The 26,088-nt window shown below is 36.7% G+C and overlaps 1 long non-coding RNA gene across 1 annotated transcript in view; it reads right to left on the minus strand.

Annotated features, from left to right (window-relative positions):
* Window positions 1–22,997, minus strand: part of LOC141373520 (uncharacterized) — a 59,879-nt gene extending 36,882 nt beyond the window's left edge. Inside the window, exons 1-2 of the long non-coding RNA XR_012379585.1 lie at window positions 22,916–22,997; window positions 5,256–5,330 (exon numbers count right to left, since the gene is read on the minus strand). This is a non-coding gene — a long non-coding RNA (uncharacterized lncRNA). The remainder of the gene's footprint in view (window positions 1–5,255; window positions 5,331–22,915) is intronic.
* Between the last annotated feature and the right edge of the window lie 3,091 nt (window positions 22,998–26,088).

A 26,088-nucleotide genomic window follows, 5' to 3' on the forward strand; every position in this document is an offset into this window, starting at 1 on the left:
AGCTACCACCATCTGTTTTGTTTTTTTATAATCAAGTTTAATTCTCCCTATAATTCAGATACTTTGTAACAAACTCTTTATTGCTTTTCATTACTAGCTAGAAGGGCAAGTTTTTGCACAGTTGAGATAGGCCACATTTCTCCCCTGTCTTTCTTTTAAACTTTATTAAATGAGAAGTGATGATAGCAAAGGGACACACGTTATAACAATGGTATAGACAATGAAAAGGGAGCTACTAATGAAAGAGACTTCAACACATTTTTAGATAAATTAAAGCCCAGACAATGTCCAGAGGAAGATTCACCCAGTGAGAGAGACAATCAGACTGCTAAAACCATGGAGATCATTGGCATTCCTAAGTGTAAGGTACTACGGAAGGCTGGAGTGAGAATTGATACTGAAGATAGGGCAGATGTTCATTCAACCACAGTTAAATTGTTTAACCCTCCAGGTATAACTTACTTATCACAGCTATTTTCTACCAAGGCAAAATAAACAAGCCCTCTAAGAAATTTCAGTCCTTGAGAGAAAAGACCTCTATAATAGAGCATTGTAGGTTTCCACAACATCATGAATAGCTTCTTGTCTATGTAATCTAAGGCATGCCCATAAATGTACAAGCCCTGCAAATGTATACAGATCCCCCAGTCAACTTCTTTTTCATTGTCTCCTTCCTACATGTGAACAGATAAGCAAGTATCCCCAACATTTGATAAAAGCCTACACATTAAAAAATATTTAAGATGTATGAAAAAGGAAAAAAATGACCCCATAAAGCAGAAATACATCAAGGAATATAGAGAACTTCAGCATTAAAATATTAAATGCAGAACGGAGTGATCTAAGAAGACATTTTATCCATATAGCATGAAGATCCTGCTGCCATCTGAAATAAACAAGAAGTGTATCTGAAAAAGTAAAACTAATCACCAAAATAACAAATTCATTAGAACTGAAAGTTAAGAATACTACCTAAAAAATATGGAGATAGGGTTTTGAATAAAGGCATGAAGAAGCATAAACAGTTACAGCTAATAAAAGGGATTCCAGTAAAGGAAAACAGAGAAGTGAAAGGAGAATTATATCACAGCAATAATGAAAGAACGTTCTTCTCCAGATTAAAAGATTATACTAAGTGCCAAAATTATTAATATACTTGCATGTATGGCTACTATGTAATTTCAGGACACCCAAGAGGAGAGTCTATGTTAAAGAAGATTCTTTGAAAGGAAAGAAATGCCTATAACTAGAAGTAAGAAAATTATGAAAGGAAAAAATTTTACAGGTAAAAGCAAACATATAGTACAGGTAGCAGATTAATCACTTATAAAGCTGAAAGCACAAAAGTGCTTCTAACACACAAAAGTAGTAAAAAAAATATATCTATAAAAAAACAGTCTCTAAAAATCAGATACACAAAATGTGAAATATGACATCACATACTTAAAACATGAAGGGGAGGAGTAAAAATTTAGTGCCTTTACAATGTGTTTAAACTTAGGTGACAATCAGCTTAATATAGACTGCTATACACATAGGATGTTGTACATGAAGCTCATGGTAACCACAAACAAAAACCCTATGATGGATATACAAAAAATAAAGAGAAAGGGATCCAAGCATAAGACTAAAGAAAGCCATCAAACTACAAGAAAATAAGAGAAGAAGAAAGGAACAAAGAATTACACAAACAATCAAAAAATCACAAAATAAGTACGTACCTACCAATAATTGTAAAGGGAAATGGTGTGAGTGCTCCAATAAAAAGACATAAGGTGACTGAATGGATTAAAAAGACAAATAAAAACCAAAACACACAAGGCATCTATATGCTGCCCATGAGGGACTCACTTCAGACCTAAAGGCATGCAGACTGAAAGCGAAAGGCTGGCAAAACATACACCATGCCAACTGAAACAAAAGCCAAGGTAGCAATACTTATATCAGACAAAATAGACTTTAAAACAAAGACTATAACGAGACAGAGAAGAATACTACATAATTATAAAGGGAATAATCCAATAGGCATATATAACAACTGTAAATATGCACCCAATACAGGAGCACTTAAATATATAGAGCAAATATTATAGGTATAAAGGGAGAAATTGACAGTAATATAATAATAGAAGACTTTATAGCACCTGACTTACATCAAAGGTAGATAATCCACATAGAAAACAAGGAAAGAGTGGCTTTGAATAACACATTAGACCACATAGATCTATAGAACATTCCATCCCCATGCAGCAAAATAAACATTCTTTTCAAGTGCACATGGAACATTCTCCAGAATATATCATATGAGGTCACAAACAACTCTCAGTAAATTAAAGAAGACTGAAATCATACCAACTACCTTTCCTGACCACAGCAGTATGAAATTACAAATGAATTACAAAAAGAAGATCTGAAAAAAAAATACATGGAGGCTAAACAACATGCTACTAAACAATGAATGGGTTAACCAAAAAATTAAAGAAGAAATAAATACATGGAGACAAATGAAAACAGAATGGTCCAAAAACCTTTGAGACACCTCTAAAGCAGTTCTAAGAGGGATGTTTATAGTAATGCAGGCCTACCTCAAGAAGCAAGAAGAATCTAAAACAACCAGTTTTACACCTAAAAGCTAGAAAAAGAATAGACAAAGCTCAAAGTGAGTGGAAGAAAGGAAATAATAAAGATTAGAGCAGAAATAAATGTAACAGAGACCAAAAAACAATACAAAATATCAAAATATTGGGACTACAGCAAAATAAAAAGCACTTGCACGCAAGAGGAAAGCATCAACAAAAAACACAGCCCACCGAATGGGAGAAGATACTTGCAAATGATGTATCTAATTAGGGGTTAATATCCAAGATATAACAACAAAAACAAAAAACTTATACAACTCAATACCAAAAACCAAGGATCTGAATATAGAGTTTTCCCAAAGAAGACATACAGATGGCCACAGACACATGCAAAGATGATCAACATCACTAAACATCAGGAAAATGCAAATCAAAACCACAATGAGATATCAACTTAGGCCTAGCAGAATGGTTAGTAGCAAAAGACAAGAAATTACAAGTGTTGGTGAGGGGACCCTGGTGCACTCTTGGTAGGACTGTAAATTGGTGTAGGCACTGTGGAAAACAGTACTGAGTTTACTCAAAAAGAAAAAAAAAATAACATATGATCTAGTAATTTCACTATTGGTCATTTACCCAAGAAAAACCAAAACACTAATATGAAAAGATACATGCACCTCTATGTTTATTGCAGCATTATTTACAATACTGAAGATATGGAAGCAACCCAAGTGTCCACTGATAGATGAATGGGTATATGTATATATAAAATGGAATATTATTCAGCTGTAAAAAGGAGTAAGATTTGCCTTTAGAGACAATATGTGTGGATCTAGGGACTATTATGCTAAGTAGTGAGAGAAAGAAGTTAAATAACATGATTTTACTTACATGTGGACCCTAAAAAACAAATAAACAAAGAAATAAAGAAACAAACAAACAGAAAATGGATTCTTAAATACAGATAACAACTGGTGATTACAAAGGGGAGGTGGATGGGTAGATGGGTAAAATAGATAAAGGAGATTAATAGGTATAAACTTCCAGTTATAATATAAATCACAGATGAAAATTACAACAAGGGAATAGCTGATCATATTGTAATAATACTATGGTGACAGAAGGTGACTATACTGTGGTGAACACAAAAAAATGTATAGAATTGTTGAATCAATATGTTGTACATCTGAAACTAATAAAACATTGTATGTTAATTATACTTCAGTTTTTTTTAAACTAAAATTAATCTGTTATGGTAAGAAGGCAGGAAAATCTTGTCTAAAACCATTAAGAAAAAATATTGTGAAGTACATAGTTTGTAGGGATAAGGGACTACCTGTAGTAAATGGTACAGGAGTTAAAATAATTGCATTTGGTGATGAAGTCTGGATGATGATGGAAGCTTACAGAAGGAAAACCACTTTTTATGAAAAATCTTTAGTAGTTTGGGAGGAGGAGTTAAGATGTCAGAGCAGTAGGGGGACCCTATGCTGGCTCATCCCTTGAACACAGCTAGATAAATATAAAATCATTCTGAACACCCAAGAAATCGATCTGAATGCTGAGAGAACTGTAGACCTAGAGGGAAAAAAGCCACATCATAGAAGGTAAGAAGTGCAGAGATGTGATTCCAAGGAGAAAAGAATTGGGGGTGCTGCAGACGGGAGCCTTGATCTTGAAGAGAGGAGAGCAAGAGATAGAGAGGGAAAGTGGCATGCAGGGGATTGCGCAAGAGAAAGACTTCCCCAAAATCTCTGACTAGGAACACTAGAGGGGCTGATTATCACAAGTTTTTATAAGTAGTGGATCTCAGAGTCTGAAGTTTTAGAAGTCTGCACCACCACTGGGTAGAGCGTGGTGGGTATAGAGATGCTTATGTGGGGAAGAAGGAGAGAGGCCTGGGAGCAGATGGCATGGTTTGAACATCCCTTGGGTCACAATGGGAGAGACAGTTCTCCTTCTTGGAGTGCACTTGAGAGACGTGGCATGGCCTCTGAGGGGACAAAAGAGCTGGTGGGCACCATCATGCTGGCTTGTTCATTAGTATAAGAATAGAAACACCTGCTGAGGGCAGCAAACCTTGGTGCAGACTTTTTGATGTGCTTTACCATAAATTCTAAGCCCCTGTGCAGTCATGTGACTGCTTTTCCAAGACTAACTAGCACCAGCCACAGTGTGGCAAGACCTTCCCCCAGAGGATCAGCTCATGTGCCTGAGATAAACCACAGAAGTACTGTGCCACCTGGCAGCCAGACAGCTCAGACACAGGGTGAAGGCAAGGATCTGATGGATGCTGGGACACAAGAGGGGAGATTGTACATTCTTCTGTGAGGGCTTCCTGAACAGTGGTGGGCAAGAACACCCCACTCTGGAAATGAGAGAGCTGGGAGGCTCCATTTTCCCCTTGCCCATCATCACTGACAGACTACGGTGAGCAACACAGTGCCCCCCAGGGGAGGCTAGAGCCACTTATACCAAGTCCCACCCCCCTGCACTCTGCAGGTGTATCTTACTGGGGCAAGCCAGCCTGAAAACCAGCACAGCAGACCCCTCCCCCACAGAAGACCAGCACAGACCCCTCAAATGCACCAAGTCTACTGATCATAGAGTGCTGCAAAGCTTCAGCTCTAGGGGAGAGAAGATCTAGCTTCTTTTAACAAGGAGACCAGAACATACCTAGTCAAAACTTGCCACACAGTAGACAAGGTCCAAACACTCCCCACTGCAGGCATGGAGAAAATCTGGAATGGGCTGACATGAGAGAAAGACCAGTCAAAACACAACAGCAGAGTGCACACTCTGAAGCACTTCCTGAAGCACCACGCCCTCTTCTTAATATAGCCATTACTCTTAGGAGCAGGAGCTATAAGAGGCTTTCCTAATACACTCAAAAAAATAAAAACAGTGACCTAGACAAAATGACAAGACAGAGGGCTTCATCACAAAAGAAAGAACAGGAAGAGGTCATGGCTAGGGATCTAATCAAAACAGATACAAGTAATATGCCTGAACCAGAATTTAAAACAATAATCATAAGGATACTAGCTGGGCTTGAGAAAAGCATAGAAGATACTACAAAATTCCTTACTGCAGGGATAAAAGAACTAAAAAACTAGTTAAGCAGAAATAAAAAATTGGTATAATCAAGATACAAAACTGACTGGATGCAATGACAACAAGGATGGACGAAGGAGAGGAATGAATCAGTGATATAGAAGATAAAATTATGGAAAATAATGAAGCTAAAAAGAAGAGGAAAAGTATTGGGTCATAAAGGTAGACTTAGGGAACTCAGTGACTCCATAAAGCATAAAAATATTCATCTCATAGGAGTCTCAGAAGAAGATAAGAGGGGAAAAAGGGACAGAAGGTTTATTTGAGCAAATTATAGCTGAAAACCCCTAATCTGGGGAAAGAAAGAGTCATCCAAATCCAGGAAGCACAGAGAACTCCCATCAAATACAACAAAAACTGACCAACACCAAGACATATTGTAGTAAAATTTGCAAAATACAGAGATAAGGAAAGAATCCTGAAAGCAGCAAGGGAAAAGAAATCCCTAGCCTACAAGGGAAGACAAATCAGGTTAGCAGGAGATCTCGCCACAGAAACCTGGCAGGCCAAAAGAGTGGCATCATATATTCAACATTCTGAATGGAAAAATATGGAGTCAAGAATACTTTATCCAACAAGGCTGTCATTCAGAATAGAAGGAGAGATAACGAGTTTCCCAGACAAACAAAAACTAAAGGAGTTCATGACCAATACACCAGACCTGCAAGAAACATCAAAGGGGACCCTTGACTGGGAAAGAAAGACTAAAAACAACCAAGACTAAAAAGGAACAGAGAAAATCTCCGGAAACAGCGACTTTGCAGGTAATACAATGGCTCTGAATTCTTATCTGTCAATAATTACTTCAAATGTAAATGGACTAAATGCTCCAATCAAAAGATAAAGGCTATCAGAATGGATTAAAAAAAATGGATTAAATGTGCTGCCTGCAAGAGACTCATTTTAGACCTAAAGACATCTCCAGATTGAAAGTGAGGGGATGGAGGACCATCTATCATGCTAATGGATGTCAAAAGAAAGCCAGAGTAGCCATACTTATATCAGACAAACTAGATTTTTAAATCAAAGACTGTAACAAGAGATGAAGAGAACACTATGTCATAATTTAGAGGTCTCTCCAACAAGAAGATCTAACAATTGTAAATATTTATGTCCCCAAATTGGGAGCATCCAAATACATAAATCAGCTAATAACAAACATAAAGAAACTCACTGATAATAATACAATAATAGTAGGGGATTTAACACCCCGCTTACAGCAATGGACAGATCATCTAAGCAGAAGACCAACAAGGAAACAATGGCTTTGAATGACATACTGGACCAGATGGATTTCAGAACATTTCACCCTAAAGCAGAATACACATTCTCTTCAAGTGCACCTGGAACATTCTCCAGAATAGATCACATACTCGGTCACAAATCAGTCCCCAACAAGTACAAAAAGATTGAGATCATACCATGCATATTTTTAGACCACAACAGTATGAAACATAGTTAACCACAAGAAAAAATTTGGAAAGACCACAAATACATGGAGGTTAAAGAACATCCAATTAAAGAATGAATGGGTTAACCAGGAAATTAAAGAAGAAATAAAAAATACATGGAAGCAAATGAAAAGGAAAACATGACAGTCCAAAACCTTTGGGACACAGCAAAGGCGGTCATAAGAGGGAAGTATATAGCAGTACAGGCCTTCCTCAAGAAGTGAGAAAAGTCTCAAGTACACAACCTGACCTTACAACAAAAGGAGCTAGAAAAGGAACAGCAAATAAGGCTAAAGCCAGCAGAAGAAGGGGAATAAGAAAGATTAGAATAGAAATAAATGATATAGAAACAAAGAAAACCTAGTAAGACAGATCAACAAAACTAAGGGCTGGTTCTTTGAAAGAATTAATAAAATAGATAAACCCTTAGACTTATCAAAAAGAAAGGAGGAGTGATCCAAATAAATAAAATCACCAATGAAATGGGAGAGATCACAACCAACACCACAGAAATACAAACAATAAGAGAATATTATGAGCAACTATATGCCAACAAACTGGGCAATCTGGAATAAATGGATAAATTCCTAGAAACATACAAACTACCAAAACTAAAACAGGAAGAAATAGAAAATTTGAACAGACCAATAATCAGCAAATTACTAATCAAAAATCTCCCAACAAATAAAAGTCTAGGGCCAGATGTCTTTCTAGGGTAATTCTACTGGACACTTAAAGAAGAGTTAATACCTCTTCTTCTCAAACTGTTCCAAAAAAAAAAAAAAATAGAAATGGAAGGAAAACTTCCAAAGTCATTCTACAAGGCCAGCATGACCTTGATTCTAAAACCAAAGACCACTGGTAAAAAAGGAGAATTACAGACCAATATCCCTGATGAAGATGGTTGCAAGAATTCTCAACAAGATACTAGTAATTTGAATTCAACAGTACATTAAAAGTATTATTTACCACGATCTGGTGGGATTTATTCCTGAGTTGTAGGGTAGTTCATTATTCACAAATCAGTCAACATGATACACCACATTAATAAAAGAAAGGATAAGAACCATATGATCCTGTCAATAGATGCAGAAAAAGCATTTGACAAAATACAGCATCTATTCTTTTTAAAACCCTCAACGAAGTAGGGATAGATGGAACATACCTCAACATCATAAAATAAATTGAAGAGGACCCAATGAAATGGAAAAACTTTCCATGCTCATGGATTGGAAGAACAAATGTTAAAATGTCTATACCACCCAAAGCAGTCTACACATTCAAAGCAATCCCTATCAAAATACCATCAGCATTTTTCAGAGAGCTAGAACAAACAATCCTAAAATTTGTATGGAACCACAGAAGACCCCAAATAGCCAAAGCAATCTTGAAAAACAAAGCTGGAGGCATCACAATTCTGGACTTCAAGCTTTATTACAAAGCTGTAGTCATCAAGATATTATGGTACTGGCACAAAAACAGACACATAAAGCAATGGAACAGAATCAAGAGCCCAGAAAACGACCCACAACTACATGGCCAACTAATCTTCAACAAAGCAGAAAAGAATATCCAATGGAAAATAGTCTCTTCACCAAATGGTGTTGGGAAAACTGGACAGCCACATGCAGAAGAATGAAACTGGAACACTTTCTTACACCATACACAAAAATAAATTCCAAATGGATGTAAGATCTAAATGTGAGACAGGAAACCATCAAAATCCTAGAGGGGAATGCAGGCAGCAACCTCTTTGACAGCTGCAGCAACTTCTTGCTAAACCCATCTTCAAAGGCAAGGGAAACAAAAGCACAAATGAACTTTTGGGACTTTATCAAGATAAAAAGCTTCTGCACAGTGAAGGAAACCATCAACACAACTAAAAGGCAACCTATGGAATGGGAGAAGATATTTGCAAAAGAGATACCTGGTAAAGGGTTAGTACCCAAAATCTATAAAAGACTTCTCAAACTCAACACTCAAAAAGCAAATAATCCAGTTAAGAAATGGGCAGAAGACATGGAAAGACATTTTTCCAAAGAAGACATCCAGATGGCCTACAAACATGAAAATATGCTCAACATCACTCATCAAGAGGGAAATACAAATCAAAACCATGATGAGATACTATCCCACACCTGTCAGAATGGCTAAGATTAACAATGCAGGAAACAATCCATATTGGTGAGGATGCAGAGAAGGGGGAACCCTCTTGCACTATTGGTGGGGATGCAAACTGGTGCAGCCATTCTGGAAAATAGTATGGAGTTTCCTCAAAAAGTTAAAAATAGAGCTACCTGTGGCCCAGCAATTGCACTCCTAGGTATTTACCCAAAGGATACAAAAATACTGATTCGAAGGGATACACCCACCCTGATGTTTACAGAAGCATTATCAACAATAGCCAAATTATGGAAAGAGCCCAAATGTCCATTAATTGATGAGTGGGTCTTCTTTACCCATATGGATATAGTGGAATATTGGCCATCAAAAAGAATCAAATCTTGCCATTTGCAATGACTTGGATGGAGCTAGAGTGTATTATGCTAAGTGAAACAGGTCAGCCAGAGAAAGACAAATACCATATGATTTCACTCATATGTGGAATTTAAGAAACAAAACAGATGAACATAGGGGCAGGGGGAAAAAAAGAGGGGGAGGCAAACCATAAGAGTTTGATAGAGGGGAGGTGTGCAGGGGATGGGTTAGATGGATGATGGGTATTAAGGAGGGCACTTGTTATGTTGAGCACTGGGTGTTATATCTAAGTGATGAATCACTAAGTTCTACTCCTGAAACCAGTATTACACTACATGTTGACTAATTAGAATTTAAATAAAAACTTGAAATAATAAAAAAAGATACTATTTCCAAAAAAAACCCTTAGTAGTTTGATTTAATAATGCGCATTTTAATCACAATTAGAAAAGTATATTTTGAAAAAATAAAGTATATATGACAAATCTGAAAGAATGGAGATAGAGAAAGCTTTCAGAAGCTAGTGCTTGTGTTAGGTAGAAGATAAACTTTGTCATTAGTTCATGACAGATTTTAAATATCATCTAGATATTATTTCCAAAAGAAGATTTTAGATACATTTACTTAATGTATACAATACATAAACTTGTTTATCTATGAAATTTGTCTTATTCTCTTTTAACTCATTATTTTAAAGTAATTTTATATTTACAGAAAAGTTACAGAACTAACACTGAGTTTCCACATATCACCCAGCTTCCCTAAATGTTAATATATCATATAACCATAGTACAATCATCAAAACCAGGACATTAACACTGATTCTCTAAATCTAATCTACAAATCTTTTTTGACTATCACCAAGTCTCCCACTAGTACCTCTCTTTCTAGCTCAGGTTTCATCCAGATTCCCATATTACGTTTAGTTGTCATGGCTCCTGGGTCTTTTCTTGTTTTATTTTCTGTCAGTTCCTCAGTTTTCTTTTGTATTTCACGAACTTGATGCTTTTGAAGAGCCAGCTACTCTATAGAATGTCTCTTACACTGGGTGTGTCTCATGTATTCTCATGACTAGATTAAGATTATACATTTTGGGGGACACTTGGGTGGCTCAGTTGGCTGCCTTTGGCTCAGGTCACAATCCCAGGGTCCTGGGATCAAGCCCCGAGTTGGGCTCCCTGCCCAGCAGGGAGCCTGCTTCTCCCTCTCCTCCCCACTTGTGCTTTTTCTATTTTTGTCTTTCTCTCTCTCTCTCAAATAAATAAAATCTTTAAAAATAAGATTATGCATTTTTGGCAAGAGTACCACAAAAGTTATATTGTGTCCTTCCCGTTGTATCATATTGGGAAGAATATGATATCTATGTCTCTCTCTTTTTTAAGATTTTATTTGACAGAGAGAGACACAACGAGAGAGGGAACATAAGCAGGGAGAGTGGGAGATGGAGAAGCAGGCTTCCCGCGGAGCAGGGAGCCCGATGCGGGGCTCGATCCCAGGACCCTGGGATCATGACCCGAGCTGAAAGGGAGATGCTTAAGGGCTGAGCAACCCAGGTGCCCCAGTGTGTCTCTTTACAGGTGACTTTACTTGGTTAGAGTGGTGTCTGCCAGATTTTCCCACACTAAAGTTATGATTATTCCCTGTGTAATTAATATCTTGGAGATAGAGACAGATCCTCAGGCTTTCTTAAATCTAACATTTTATCTAAATTGTTAAATGTGCAAAGCGTAAAAAAATGCTAGTTATTTAACTGTTCTTATTATTCAAAGACTTTAAAATTTTTTTTCTTAACATTCATTTATTTTTCTTTCAATGAGTGTGTTTTTAATTATTTAGGACACTCTTCATAAAATCCTGCCTTCAGGATGGTGGTCATTTGTGATGGTGACTATGTTCTTGTATAGGCTAATATAAATTTGATCCTACCCTGCATAATATCTGTATAAAGGAATAGTTACCCTAAACAGGTCTTTTGGCCTTGGCTGTGCTATGGGGATATAGTTTATTTTCTCCCTTTTTAGTAGTGATTGTTATGGAGTAGGGGGAATTCACTGTCCTTTGAATGAGCTCTACATTATGAAATGCACACACAATAGAGCAGATCAGAGATATGCAAACTCTTCTTAGACAGAATATTCTCAGATCAGCCTTCCTGGGCTCTAAATTGATTGAATATATTAACATACTTAAAGAAAGAATGTGTCAATCAGAAAAAGATGAATCAGGCTATGGAAGCATAGAGAAGAGTCACTTTGCAAACATTAGCAGCATCTACCCAAGCAGTGTCCAGAGCAGAGAGTTTTAGTCTGTTGCATCCAGGCTTGTTGCAATCAAAACTCCCAAGTACTAGAATTAGCTCTTCTTGTTTTGAGCCCAGCAGACCAATTGTGTATTTGAGGACACCAACAAACCAAGATCACAAAAAAATTAGTTTTGATAAAATATATTTGATGTTTCAATGAGAGTATGAAAGTATTCATCATGGGATAAATGAAAACTTTGTTGGAGATTTCACATTTTTGTAGTTTTGTATTGTTTATATTTTGAATAACATAAGGGAAGTGGGGAGACATGCTAAAATGCTTATGGCCTCAAAAGGTCTTAGTCTTGCCCTGTTCTGATCTCATACTCACCACACAATCTTCATGTTATAATTTAGCTTCCCAAGTAGGAGCTGTTGTTATATGGTTTTCTGGAATAGAATGTTGACATTAGTATTCTAGTCCATGTAACAGCTATTTTTCTCACTGTAAATCAATAAATAGTCATTCTGGTTTTATGCATTGGTCTGTGAGCTTGTTTAATTTAAGTCTGCCCCTGACGTATGAGGTACTCTTAGTGAATGACATTATCAGGTCTCTAGGTCTGTCAATCTAAAATCCAGAGTCGGGTCAATGTATCAAAGGGAGACCTTCTTCAGAAGTTTCATCTAGTTAGTTCCTCCTAGAGACAGCTTTTAATTAAATTTCTGTTTTTTAAATATCCATCCATATTTGAGGATTAACTCTTCAAAATAAAAGCTCATTATCAAGAAAGCATCATATATTCATGTTCAAGGAAATAGAAGAAATGTTCATGCCCAGCAAGACAAAATGATTTGGATTCCAAGTCTATACCTGCAGGGATGGAAGAAGTGTTAACTAACCTTTCAGTAGCAAGCTGAATTATGAAAATAGACTTAGAAATAAACAACATAATGATTGAAGTTAAAACCCAAAGAAAATCATTCCCTGAATACCAGTATATAATAGTTTTAGTGGACTTAATAATTTCTTGTTCCAAGGGGTTCAAAATCTAATGAACAAGACAACTACATATGCAAAACTCATAAGGCAGAGATGCTTTAATATCTCTGATGAAATATAGACTGGGGGAGCTAGTTTTATGTAAAAGATACTTTTGAAAAGAACATAGATATAAAGGTCGGTCAAAGTTTTTAGCGGAGATTTTCAGTCAAGAAGAGTGATATGGGAAACTCAGAAGATGCTCTGGGCAGTTCAGAAATGGTGAGGTGTAGATTTCTACAATCAGATGAAAGTCAATATGTGTGAAAGTAAGAGACCGCAAACCTGACACCTTACAAATGGATAATGAATAGTCTTAAAACCATGTTTGTGTTCTTGATGTCTCATGGCAGAAGTAAGTTGGGGAGAAGCAACAATAGTTTTCTGGTGAATGGATTCTTGTATAAGTCCCCTCTCTCTTCCTTCCAAAAGACAATGGTTTCTGCTTAGTGTAGCAACAAAGACAAGGAGGTTCTAAAGGCAGAGAGGCAGACTAAAGTTTGGTGAGTTTAATTTTTTTAAAGATTTTATTTATTTATTTGTCAGAGAGAGAGAGAGAGAGGGAAAGGCCAAGTAGGGAGAGCAGCAGGTAGAGGGAGAAGCAGGCTTCCCAGTGAGCAGGGAACCCGATGTGGGACTCGATCCCAGGACCCTGGGGTCATGACCTGAGCCGAAGGCCGATGCTTAACCAACTGAACCACCCAGGTGTCCTGAGTTTCATTTTTTTAATAGTAAGTATTAGTTTATTTTTTCTGAGTGCCTAAAGCCCCCCTTCCTCACTTTTAAGAGAAATGTATCCAGAAAGCAAGTGCCTCTGCCCACCAATCTTCAAACTCATATTGACAACCTATCATCTGGGTAATTAGTCAGGATTGTAGAAGGGACTGTAGAAATTAATAAAATGGAAGTCAGCCCTTTATTGTTTATAATTTGGTTGGAGAGACAAGATTTACACACGTAAAATGTTACCTTGAAATGTGAAGCAGAATATCAAAAACTCTCAGCAAGTGATTTCATCTCTCTAGGCTTTATTTTCTTGATCTGTAAATTTAGAAGCTTGTTTAAAAGTACCAGGATGCTGGGCGCCTGGGTGGCTCAGTTGGTTAAGCGACTGCCTTTGGCTCAGGTCATGATCCTGGAGTCCCAGGATCGAGTCCTGCATCGGGCTCCCTGCTCAGCGGGGAGTCTGCTTCTCCCTTGGACCCTCCCCCCTCTCATGCGCTCTCTCTCTTTCTCTCTCTCAAATAAATAATAAATAAATAAATAAATAAAATCTTTAAAAAAAAAAAAAAAGTACCAGGATGCTGAAGTGTGTATCAAAGGATTGTCTTAGACAATTAATGGTTCAGAGAAGAGAGCAAAGTGTGGGCGGGGATAGTTAGAACACCTTAGGAGTCTGAGTCCTTAAGAATAAGTAGATTGCGATTGGGCAATATCAGGACAGAAGAGTGTTCAAGAGAATGTACGAAAATAATCTTTTCTAAAAGGAAAAATTCAACTTTTTTCAAACACCCTGTATTTACCTTGATTCAAGTTTTCTGCTGAATACACTTTTTAAAAATAAACACATGTCTGCCACCTATTTTTCAAAACCAGACAAGTTTTTAAGGTCACCCTCTGTGATTTCTCCAACAGCCTGTCTACTATTTTCCCTGACTTCCTCTGCTCCTGCCATACTGCACTGCTCATTCTGCCTTGAACTCCAGATGTTCTCTCTTGTCTCGACTAGCTTTTTCTTTGTACTTCAAATGTTTCCCCGCTTCACCTTGTCTGTCTGGGAAACACCTTCCAAATCATCTTTCAGGGACCAGCAGAGGATACCTCCTTCTCTATCAAGTCATCCCTACCCTCCCAATTCCTCATACCTTGGAAAGTAGATTACTTCTTCCTTTGGCCATCACTGCTTTTGCACATAGCACATACTAGATCATGCTATATCCCAACTGCTTGCTTACACAGCAGCTTCACTATTCATCTGTGAGTTCTCTATTTGGTGTCACATATCTCATTTGTCATTGTCACCTCAGTATATAACAAAGTACATAGAATATAATAGATGCTGAGGTAAATATACACAATTGAAGAAGTTGGATGAATAAGTGAATCTTTGGAGTATCTGTTAATCATCTCTTTCTTTCTTAAGAATTTGGACCCCATGACAAGAAGGACAAGGTGTCACTCTCCTCTTTTTGCCAACTAAGGGTTTTGATATTATGAGTCTTTGCCTTCAAAAGAATGTTTCAATAATAATTTGCTAACTAATCATAAATGAAAGCAAAATGAGAGCTCCACAAAACCATGGCCTTTTTATGAGAAAGAAATTTTACAAATCATTGCCATTTTAATTTATAGCCTAGTATTTTCTTCTAAGGGTTCTCACTCACTAATGACTTAGAAAAAAAAAACTGCAAAAATGTTAACAGATCTATCAGTTATGCTTACCACTAAAGCTATTGTCACCCCCCAATGTTAAATAAAGACCAAATCAGATTATAATTTAGCTAACATTTTTCCTTTCAGAATAAGCAAAATAGATGCTAAGTAGAGCAGAAAGTATTGCTTTTGCTGTTGTCTAATGGCCTGGTGACTGCCTGGGAGGGACTAACTAGCTTTTTAGAAATGACAGCTTTCTCATTGCCCAGGACATGATAGGCTTGATGCCATCCCTGCCACTTGAAGATAATGAATCATCATACTCTGTCAGAAATAAGAACTTACTTAATGAATAGTAAAGCTAGCAATCATAAGCAAGAAAAGTGCTTCGGTAGCATTTCACACCATTAAAATACATCTAATCTGATTTTTTTTTGTCCTTTTGTTATATTGCTATTTTTCTGGGACTCCTTCCTGATGCCTCTTATTTCATTAAGTTTCTTCTTTTGACCACGTCCATCATGTTCTCACTCATTCTAATTCTTTTAACTCCAACTTCCCCAATCCATATAATTCATAATTACATACATATGCATAGTAGTGTTCTAAACAAGGGACTAAGGAACATTTTGAGTTGCCTTAAGTTGTGTATCCAATGATCTAAAATGACTTTGAAAATAGTATTTTAAAACTGTTTTACACAGAAATTCCATCAAACTTAAAAAAACAATATTGTTCCAAAATTCAGATATCACTGTGAAATACTACCCTATCTCATAACTATTTGCAGACACATTTTACCAGGGCCTATTCAAATTCTGAACTAAAACATAATTTGGGGGACAAAAAAGTGGAAGAAGTAGGTATAAAACAACTTAAGTGTTTTGAATGGCTAATTTAGTATTATTTTATGTAATTTTTTTGCGTAAACCAAATAGGCTCACTGTGACTCCTTATAAACCCTTAGCTGAACAATGTAATGGATTACTCCTGGAATATTGAAAGCATGGAAGTCAAATCCTAATTTGCTACATCCTAGGAAGACTTTCCAGAGCTTAGTTTATTCCTTCAAGGTAAGGTGCAAAACCTTTCGAGCCAGGCAGTCAAGGATTAACTCCTAGTGCTAATGTGGATGGACTCCTTTCTGTGCTTCAGTTTCACGCTCTGTAAGATGGAGATGATAACTGTACCTACATCATAAGTTTGTTGTTAAATAATACACTTATAGTACTTAAAACAGAACTTGGCACATGGTGAGCATATTGTAAGCATTTGTTATGATTATCTGTGTAATTATCATATTAATTCTTACCATACACACAATTTTTATGTAGCATAAATTAAATTACAACTAGGATTTTCATGGTGATTTGGTTTTCAGAGCACTTTTCACATGTCCACCAGGGATATATTTAACATGTTCATATTCCTTATAAATAAAATATTTCATTAATGTACCAATGGAAGTAACTTAGATGTCTCACCCTTTTTAAAAAGAACCACCTATAAAAATCTATGCACTATAAAATGCAAATGAATACTGTTTAAAATACATTACAAAATAATACTCATGGTAATACTTAACATTTATTGAGTAGTCTCTGTATGCCAGACATTGTGGTAAGTGTTCTATTTGCATTGCCACCTCTAAATGACTACATAAGCCTCTGAGGAAAGTACTGTTAGTAAAGCCTAAGTAAATGACTCAAGGTTATGCAGTTCTTTTGTTGCAAACAAGGCTTTGAACTTGGGCACTCTGACTCCAGTTCTTGTGTTAATATGCCAACTTTTCAGAGGCCATGTGTTGTCTTTAAAACAAATCATATAAATAATCAAAACCATGTGTGGTGGAATGATAATTATATACCTGAGTCAACTCCTTGTTACCTTTATTTCTGTTATCTTTGATTTTCTGGCTTAAGATTATATTATTCTTTGTCTTTGGTTTTCTGCAGTTCTGTATTATGATATACCTAGGTATGAATTTGTTTACTTATCCTGATTAGGATTTTTGGATTTCTTGAAGCCTTGGAATGGTGTCTTTCTTTTGTAAAATTTCGGCCATAGTCACCTTAAATAATGCATCTAACCTATACCTGGGGCAGCAAGGTTCTAGATAACGTCTTCTGACCTATATTTCTAAACACGAATTCTTTTTTCAGCAGTGTTTAATTTGGAACTAAATCCATCAATTAAGTTCTTCATTTGGGTTATTGTGATTTTTAGTTCCAGAACTTCTATTTCATTATTTCTCAAACCTACTTTAATTTTTGTAACTTTTTGCAAATATTTTGAAGTGTGTCTTTGATTTCTTTAAAGATAGTATTATCATTTGTTTTTAATGTTTGTCTAAACTGTTTCTCTTTTTTCTGCTGCTTTTCTTGCTTTTTGTTTCTGTATTTGCTCAGGTGCTCAGTAACCTTTTATTTGAAAAATTATTCATAGGAATACATTGAGGCTTATAATAAAGCTCCATTGTTACTGAGAAGATTGTTGTTTACTTCTGTTATCTGCCCGGGGCTCCTTACCAATGTATGGACATTTCCTAGTTCATCCAGAGTGTGAGCATATAGGCTTCAAGTTTATATAAGTTTATTTCCAGTTTAAGTTTCTTAATAGCCATTCAGAAGCTTAATATATCATGATAGACTCTCCACCTAAGAAGACCCTGTGTTTCAAGTTAATGTCTTTTTAGTCTGATTTTACACCAGCAAAACAAAAGCTCAACTTCTTAGCCTTTTTTTCCCCCTAAATGGAAAAATATCCTTGGGGAAAAGTCACTTGACCTTGCTCTCTGGTTTCTCATCTATTCCAGGATTTTAGCCTGTTAATTCCTTGCTTTTTTTTTTTTTTTAGATTTATTCATTTATTTGAGAGAGAGAGAGAAAGAAAGAAAACACACACAAGCAGAGGGAGGGGCAGAGGGAGGGAATCTCAAGCAGACTCCCTCCAAACCTGACACAGCGCTCTATCTCATGACCCTGAGATCATGACCTGAGCTGAAATCAAGAGTTGGACATGTAATGGACTGAGCCACCCAGGCACCCAATTCCTTGCTTTTAAGAAAGACTCTGGTGTTTTAATTTGTCCTAATTTGAATAATTTCTCCAAATTCCTTATTCTGCTGTAACCAGAAGTTTCAGCTCCTTACAACTGGTGTCTACAAACCAACTTTTATCCTGAAATTCAAAGTTGTCTTCCCCTAAGGACTGATATCAGATATTCCTTAAAAAGCATCTATTACTGGTGCTAATACCCAGCTCCAACAACTTATTAGATATCATGGTTAAAATCTAGCTTTTGGCTTTGCACTCCAAAGTAGCAAACACCTGTTCAACATTTCAGCATCTTTGCCCTTTTCTAGCTGCATAGCTCCCAGGAAACTCCAATAAACCCAAGTTAGAGAATTTAAGAGAGTGCCTTTAAGGTGAAAGGGGCCAGAGGATATGTGCTCTTTCAAGTCCCTGAAGTGAGTACTGACACTGCCGGGAAACAGATAAAAGTCATCATTGTGACACCATGTACCCAAACAGTGTGCCTATTCCCTGTTTCCTAGTAGCACTGACACTGGATTAAAGCCAATCTGGTTTCTGACTCACTTGCATTCTTTAGATATTTTCCTTATTCCTCACTAATATGTTTCTCCTTATGTCTTTAGGTGAAGGAAAGTTACTATTAATCAGAGAAAATCCTGATACCAAAGGGTCTCTTTTATGATCATCATAGCAAACACTCAGGCTTTGGCTCTGCCCCAATCCCCAGAACACGAGAGTAATAGAAGAATTATTTTTACTTGCTTATTTCATCAAATAGTTGAGCTATTTTACCAACGGTTCATCTCATTTTGAAGGACTTAATTCCTTTTGGCATAGTTTTAAAAATAACATTTTATTATTTTGTCCACTACTGATTAATCAATGTTTTCCTAGGTGTACTGCCTCATTAAAAAATAAAAAAGTAAGCAGTAAACATAGGATTTTTACCCTCACTCTTGTTAGAATGATAACATATCTTTTTAGATTTCATTTAGCAACTGTTCATACTTATAGAAAATTGCATATCACATTATATAATTAACAGATTTCATCAATTGTCTGTTGATGAACCACAATTTGGTGGGTACTCGGGTACAGATTTAATGAGTACCAAGACAAAGGAAGAATTAAGTCAGTGTTTGGGAAATTGAGAATAATGTAAAAGTACACATTAATTAATTAGTCAAATCCACATGTTTTGACCTGTCCACACTTTTGACCTGAGAGCATACTTATTATCATTTAACAAGGATTTACTGGACCATAACACTGTTCTCAGCATGGTGGGGATAAAGAAAGGTATACAACATGGTTCCTATCTTCAAAGGATAAAAAATGATTCATGTCTTGCTGGAAGAAGGAGATATACACAGAGCTGAAGTGAGAAGAAGTGAGAGGTGGTAAGGAACACCAATAGGGACAACATACGGAGCAAATACATGAGGTAAGTATGAGTATATTAAACGTGTATGCTGGAGAGTAGTGGGACAAAAGTCTGGATGAAAAAGATCTGACATTACTAAGGAACAAAGAGCTTCAGCTATGGAATTCATAACTGATCATCTACTATGGAGCCATTCTAAAATTTCTGGACATGAAAAAGCATGGTGAGTAAGAGTTTAGGGTCATCAGAGATTTTCCCAGTATTTCTGATAGAAAGTAAAGAATGAGTTGATTTGGGGCAAATCTTGGAAAAGAAAAAGACAACTTAGAGAACACTTTAATAATTACATGCTTTTACTTAAATACACTCTGTCAAATGGCACAAAGATGTCAGAGAAAGGGATGACCAGGCTCAACCTGTGGATATTCAGATTTACTAAGTCTGGTGTAGTACCTGGGAATCAGAAAAACAAGTGTGGAAATCATTAGTTGTGATTAAAAAAATACCAGTTTAGTGTAAGGATAATAGAAATGGACAGGAAATCTATCAAAATTTATCAAAGTGTTTCTTAAAAGGAGCCTCAGTGGTATTTGGATTATGGACATGAAAAGCAACAGAAAGAGATATTATATCAAAGATGATTCTAAAACTAGTACCTAATAGGTATAAAACAAATCTTGATTGCCTGAATCAATACCCTTAACATTTTATTTGATTTTTATTTTTTTAAAGATTTTATTTATTTGACACACACACAGAGAGAGAGTGCACACAGGCAGGGGAGCAGCAGAGCACGAGAGAGAAACAGGCTTTCCACTGAGCAGGGAGCCTGATGTGGGGCTTGATCCCAGGACCCTGGGATCATGATCTGAGCCAAAGGCAGATGCCCAACTGACTGAGCCACCCAGGTGCCCCTAACCTTAACATTTTAAAGTTAGATTTCAGTAGAATAACTGAAGGAAGAATTGAAGGCCCTCAAGCTATTAGTCCCTAAATGTATAGTGAGATTGGGAAAAAGCAGAACTGGAGCAGAAAAACAAACCTTCAACCTCCCCTGTGATAAGTGGTAATTTAATTATCACTGGCAATCAACTACATAGAAAAAAAACCCTATAATCAGGGAAAAACTGATTACATTTAATTTCCCTAGATGCACAGCTCAAAAAAGCAGGACTACTCCGGTGTTGGTATCAAGTGGAAATTATTCCTGGCCTGATTTTTTGGGAGAATTATTTTCTTTCTAGAGGCAGTCTTCAGCTATGTTAATCTTTAAAATGGGACAATCTGGAAGTGATGAAGATAAAAAGAAAAATCAGTTTATATAGTACATGACCATGAGTCAGAACATTCAGGCTCTCTTCTTAACTCCAAAGGAGTGAACTACTTTTTTGAAAGCAATGTACAAACAGTCTCACTGGATTACCCTAATCAGGTCTCTTAATCTCCCTCAGTTTATTTTTTTATCTAGAAAGTGGGGGAATTGGACTAAATACTCTCTAGATCTATTGTGGTTCTAACTTGTTTCTGTGATGTCAGCTGGATGATTGATAATCTTAAATTATCAAATGTATTATTTATGTTAGAATTAAATAAATGTGAGAGGCTCATAAAAAGCCCAGGAAAAAATAATAGAATAACATCTATTAAAAGTATTATCCAATTCTTATCTTTTCATAAACTAATGTTTATTATCTATTCCTAAGAAAAGCAGAGAAAAAGGATGTTATTATCATTATTAATATCACCATCATTTTTTAAAAGTGTGACAAGGCAGCATTTTTAATTATTTTTAAAATTGCTATTATATAAATTTCATCAGCACAAACAAATCTTGAATTTCCTCAGGGATTCACCAGATATAAATTAGCGTTTCCCTTTAGGATATCTGGTTAATCATTTGGTACAGCCACTGCAATGAGTAAATTCTATTTTTGAGAGGGAAAAGATGAAAAAATTTAATTAACATGATATACTCACTTAAACACATTAATTTCAGGGAACTATATATATATTATATTATATAATATATATATATATATTATAATACAGATTATAACTTGTAAATATGCATATATCTTGCGTTTAATGTTACTATTACATGACCATGCACAAAGGTGTCTCTACTGATGGAAAGAGATATAAATAGATACTCCACAGCTCCTGGTAGTTAGTTGCTTGTTCTCACAGATTTACCATTTCTTCCTCATTAGTCCTCCCCAGTGTCGTCCTTTCCAGTAGTCACCTATATTCCATTCTTGCTATCTACCAGAGGGTGCATCACCACCAGCTTCCTTACATCTCTCTTTAGGCTGCCTGTGTACACCAGGAGACATCCAACTATGAGTGTTTGGCCTTCTGATCACCGGCCCAGTCAGTTCTCTTCAGTCATTTTGGATAACACATAAAACATACAGCTATACCTACTGATGAAAACTCAGGGAACACACTTCATTTGTACCAAATATTTGGGTTGAGCCAAAGGTTAGACTATCTGAGACAAGTGGAGTTAGGCACTTAGTATTCTGTGTCCTCTATGTTGACTAACCCCCTAATTGCTAGAATCTCCAGGTTACTTCCTAGCATTATGAAATGGTAAGGGACACTGAAACACATGTCTGGGGTCCTAAGAGATCAGTTGGAAAGATTTTGAGACTGGTCCATAAATGTTTCTCAGAGATGCACAGACTAGTTTAATGAACTGAAGGACCCCAAAAGAGACTAGATTGAAAGAAAATACCCAAGAGTCTCTTGGACTAAAGTGAAGGAGGAAAGATAATGTTGTAGAGTGGGCAAGACAGATTATTAGGGCCTAATGGGTCAGAGGGAGCAGGGAGAGTTCCAAGGACATTATGAGGTTGGGCTCTACTCAGCTTGCCCTCAGCATGTGGTTTCTGGGGGAAAAACCCTTCGCCATAAAGGAAAGGACTGTGTCACTAGGATTCAACAGCTATGCTAGCAGAATACTCTTAGAAAGAGCAGGTGAAGAGAAGCTCACTCCTAGGAAACTTGGGAAAGATGCTGTGTTCAGGAGTCAAGGAAACACAGGCAGGGATGGGCATAGGCAGTAGGCTTGGGCTCAATGCAACAGAACCCCACAGAGAGCTCTGATTACACATCCTACACCCTTGAAAAAACCTTTAATGTTAGAGTTGTACAGTTATACATGACTGACTCTCAGTATTCTCTCAAACAGAAATCACTGGAAAATATTAGTTACCTTGTTGATGGAAGTGAGGTAGGAAAGCTGAAGGGACTCCATTTTAGAAAGGCTCCATCTCTGCTGTTTTCTGCCATTTACTCATGTTCTATATTTTGCCTCTGAATAGGACAAATAAACTATGTTCCCACTTCAAGGGAAAAGCAAACAAAAGTTAATCATTCTCTGAGTTTTGTCCTAGGTTCCAAACACCTGATACCATCTAAGAAGAGCCAGATCTCAAACATGTTCCAGGATGTTAGCTTTGAACAAACCTTGGCTGATGCTGGCTTCAGCACTCTGTAGTGTGTTCAGTGGTTGATGGAATGACACCTACTGTTCACCTGACAGTTGTACCCTACCCTGGGTTCCTGAAGGAACACATACCCTAAATCCCTTTCCAACATATAGCCCCAACCTCTAACGATGACAGCAAGACTCATTCTCCTTTCCTTTCCGAGTGTCCCAGATACTCGAACTGCTATTCCCTGTCACTCACACTATTGAATAAACTCTGCTTTCACTTTCTCTGGCCCACGTTTGATTTCTACTCTGTGTGAAGCCAAGGACCTTCTTGGCTGATGCTGTGGGACCCCTCTCCGGGTCCTTGGACCCAGCCTGCCTGCATCATAAGGAGTTGGGGACTGGAAATATTGATTCTGGGACACTGTGACTTATCTGTACATACCAAGAAGCATTATTGGTATTTTGGTTATGCATAGTGTATAACCAGCTTAATCAAAATATCAAAAGCTGATTTTTGGAGATTTCATAACATGTCCTGTATGTTTCTAAGTGTCTTACATGGATTATCTAATGTAATACTCAAGATTAAATGTTTGCATCTCTTTGTAGTTAAGGTTATTTGCATTTTACAGATAAGGAACCTGAGGTACAGTGAGTTGAAGCAACTTGCTGAAGATCAAATAGCTGCTAAGGGTGGATCAAAATATGTCTCAAAACAAAAGAAAAAGAAAACACAATATTCCAAAACCTATGGGATTCAGCAAAAGCCGATGTTAGAGTGAAATTTATGCTATAAATGCTTGTATTAAGAAAAAAAGTTCAAATAAACATGATACCACAAGGAGACCTGCTATTTGATTTCTTATTTGGCTCATTGCTTGCGAAGTAGTGTGTGGTTTAATTTTTATGATATTTAATAAATATTTACGTGTTAGATTTTCCAGCTTTGTTTTATTGTTGATCTTTAGTTTTGTATCACTGTGGTTGGAAAACATAACTTGGTATGATTTCAGTATTCTTAAATTTGTAATATTTGTTATGTTTCTTTTATGCGATTTAACCAGAGATTCTTCTTTGTGTACTTGAAGAAAATATGTATTCTATTTTTCTTGGATGGAATGTTTTATATATGCCTTTTAGAATCATGTATTCTGAAGTATGCTTCAAGTAAAAAAATGTTCTTGTTGAAAAAAATAACTTTAACTGAGGGTACTTATTTAGAATAAAACATATCAGAGGGGAGGTGGGTGGGGGGATGGGTTAAAAGGTGAAAGGGATTAAGAATACACCTATCACAATGAGCACTGAGCATTGTATGGAATTGTTGAATCACTGTTTCGCACACGTGAAACTAATATAACACGGTATGTTAACTAACCTGGAATTTTAAAAAAATTAATAAAACAGGTGCTAAGAGTAGAGACGGAACATAAATCAGGACAGCCTAAATCCAAGCTTTTATTTATAATACCATACTGCTTTGACAATCAATTGATTATTGTTTCAACTGAGAGAAGAAATGGGAATTACTTCTCTAAGGCCACCATTTTTTGTCTCTATACAACTCTGCAGGTTGTATAGAGCAAACTATACGTGGTCATTTCTTCCTAAGATCTTTTCCTCACTGCCCCTATTGTCTGCTTCTTTAATGTACAGTGAATACCATAGACCATCACACAATATAACTGGCTTAGGCCACCAGTTCTCCAGTTCATGGAGAAAGTACATATATCATTATCTCATTGGAGATAGGGCTGTTCATATTTATAGAATCCCTTCTTAGCCCACTGCCCACTGCTGTCCCAGGACATCTAATAGATACCTTTAATTTATAAATTGCTGTCTTAATGTCTTCTATAGGAGCTCTCAAAACCATGCCAGATAATTGTTTCTTTTTTAAATAGTTTAATTCTTTTCAAATAGCAGTTAATTTAAGCAGTATGCTAGACACCTTTATTATACAATACTCCTTAGTACACATATTCCTTGGCACATTTGCACTGGTCACTGTTGCTCTCACTGCAGAGTACAGAGTGGAGCCCAGGACTTCACCCAGCCTAAGCAACAACAGAACCCCCAAGCTTTCTCTGACACTGTTTACTCCAAGTGCAAGGCCTTGTCAGTGAGGACATCCATCATCACCTCATGTCCCATTTGCCATACATGACTCTGGTGAGGCCAGTTGTGGCGATCTTTACTATTGTTAGGTAGCCATTTTACTCTGGATTCATCAAGATTGGAAAGGTAAACTGCTTTTTGCACCGTTGTAGGTCTTACTGACAAAAGGAATTGAAGAATTCCTAAGTAGACTGGGCAAGGAAATAAGCCACTATATAGCTGTTTTTTTTTTTTTTCAAAGATTTTATTTATTTATTTGAGAGAGAGAGAGAATGAGAGATAGCACGAGAGGGAAGAGGGTCAGAGGGAGAAACAGACTCCCCGCCGAGCAGGGAGCCCGATGTGGGACTCGATCCCGGGACTCCAGGATCATGACCTGAGCCGAAGGCAGTCGCTTAACCAACTGAGCCACCCAGGCACCCCTATATAGCTGTTTTAATTTTACCTCCTCCATTTCTCTTTAGCTACCACTAATGCCTATGTCATGTATGAATTCTTAATCAAGGTAAATTAGTAAATTAGAGCTCTGTCACTTTACCTTCAAAATCATCTCTCACTCAGTGAACATATCAGCTATGTCTTTAATGAGAATACTCAGCTCTCTTTTTACTTCTAAAAGGACAAAATCATATTGTCAATTTGCAATTCAGAATTAGTTTTGCTGTTGCCTGCTGCTACATTCTTGAGTGGCATTGATGTATTAGAGAAGTTACTGAAGCCTTGTTGCAGGCACTTCTACATCCTTAGAATGTGAGCTGAATATATGAATTAGAAAAAAATCTCTCCAATACAAGTTAATAAAAAATACAATTTAGTATTGTTTTACTTAT

The sequence above is a fragment of the Callorhinus ursinus genome, unplaced genomic scaffold (assembly GCF_003265705.2).
Source record: "Callorhinus ursinus isolate GAN/ISIS: 27379988/994484 unplaced genomic scaffold, GSC_fseal_2.0 scaffold10, whole genome shotgun sequence".
In the NCBI taxonomy this organism is placed as follows: Eukaryota; Metazoa; Chordata; class Mammalia; order Carnivora; family Otariidae; genus Callorhinus; species Callorhinus ursinus.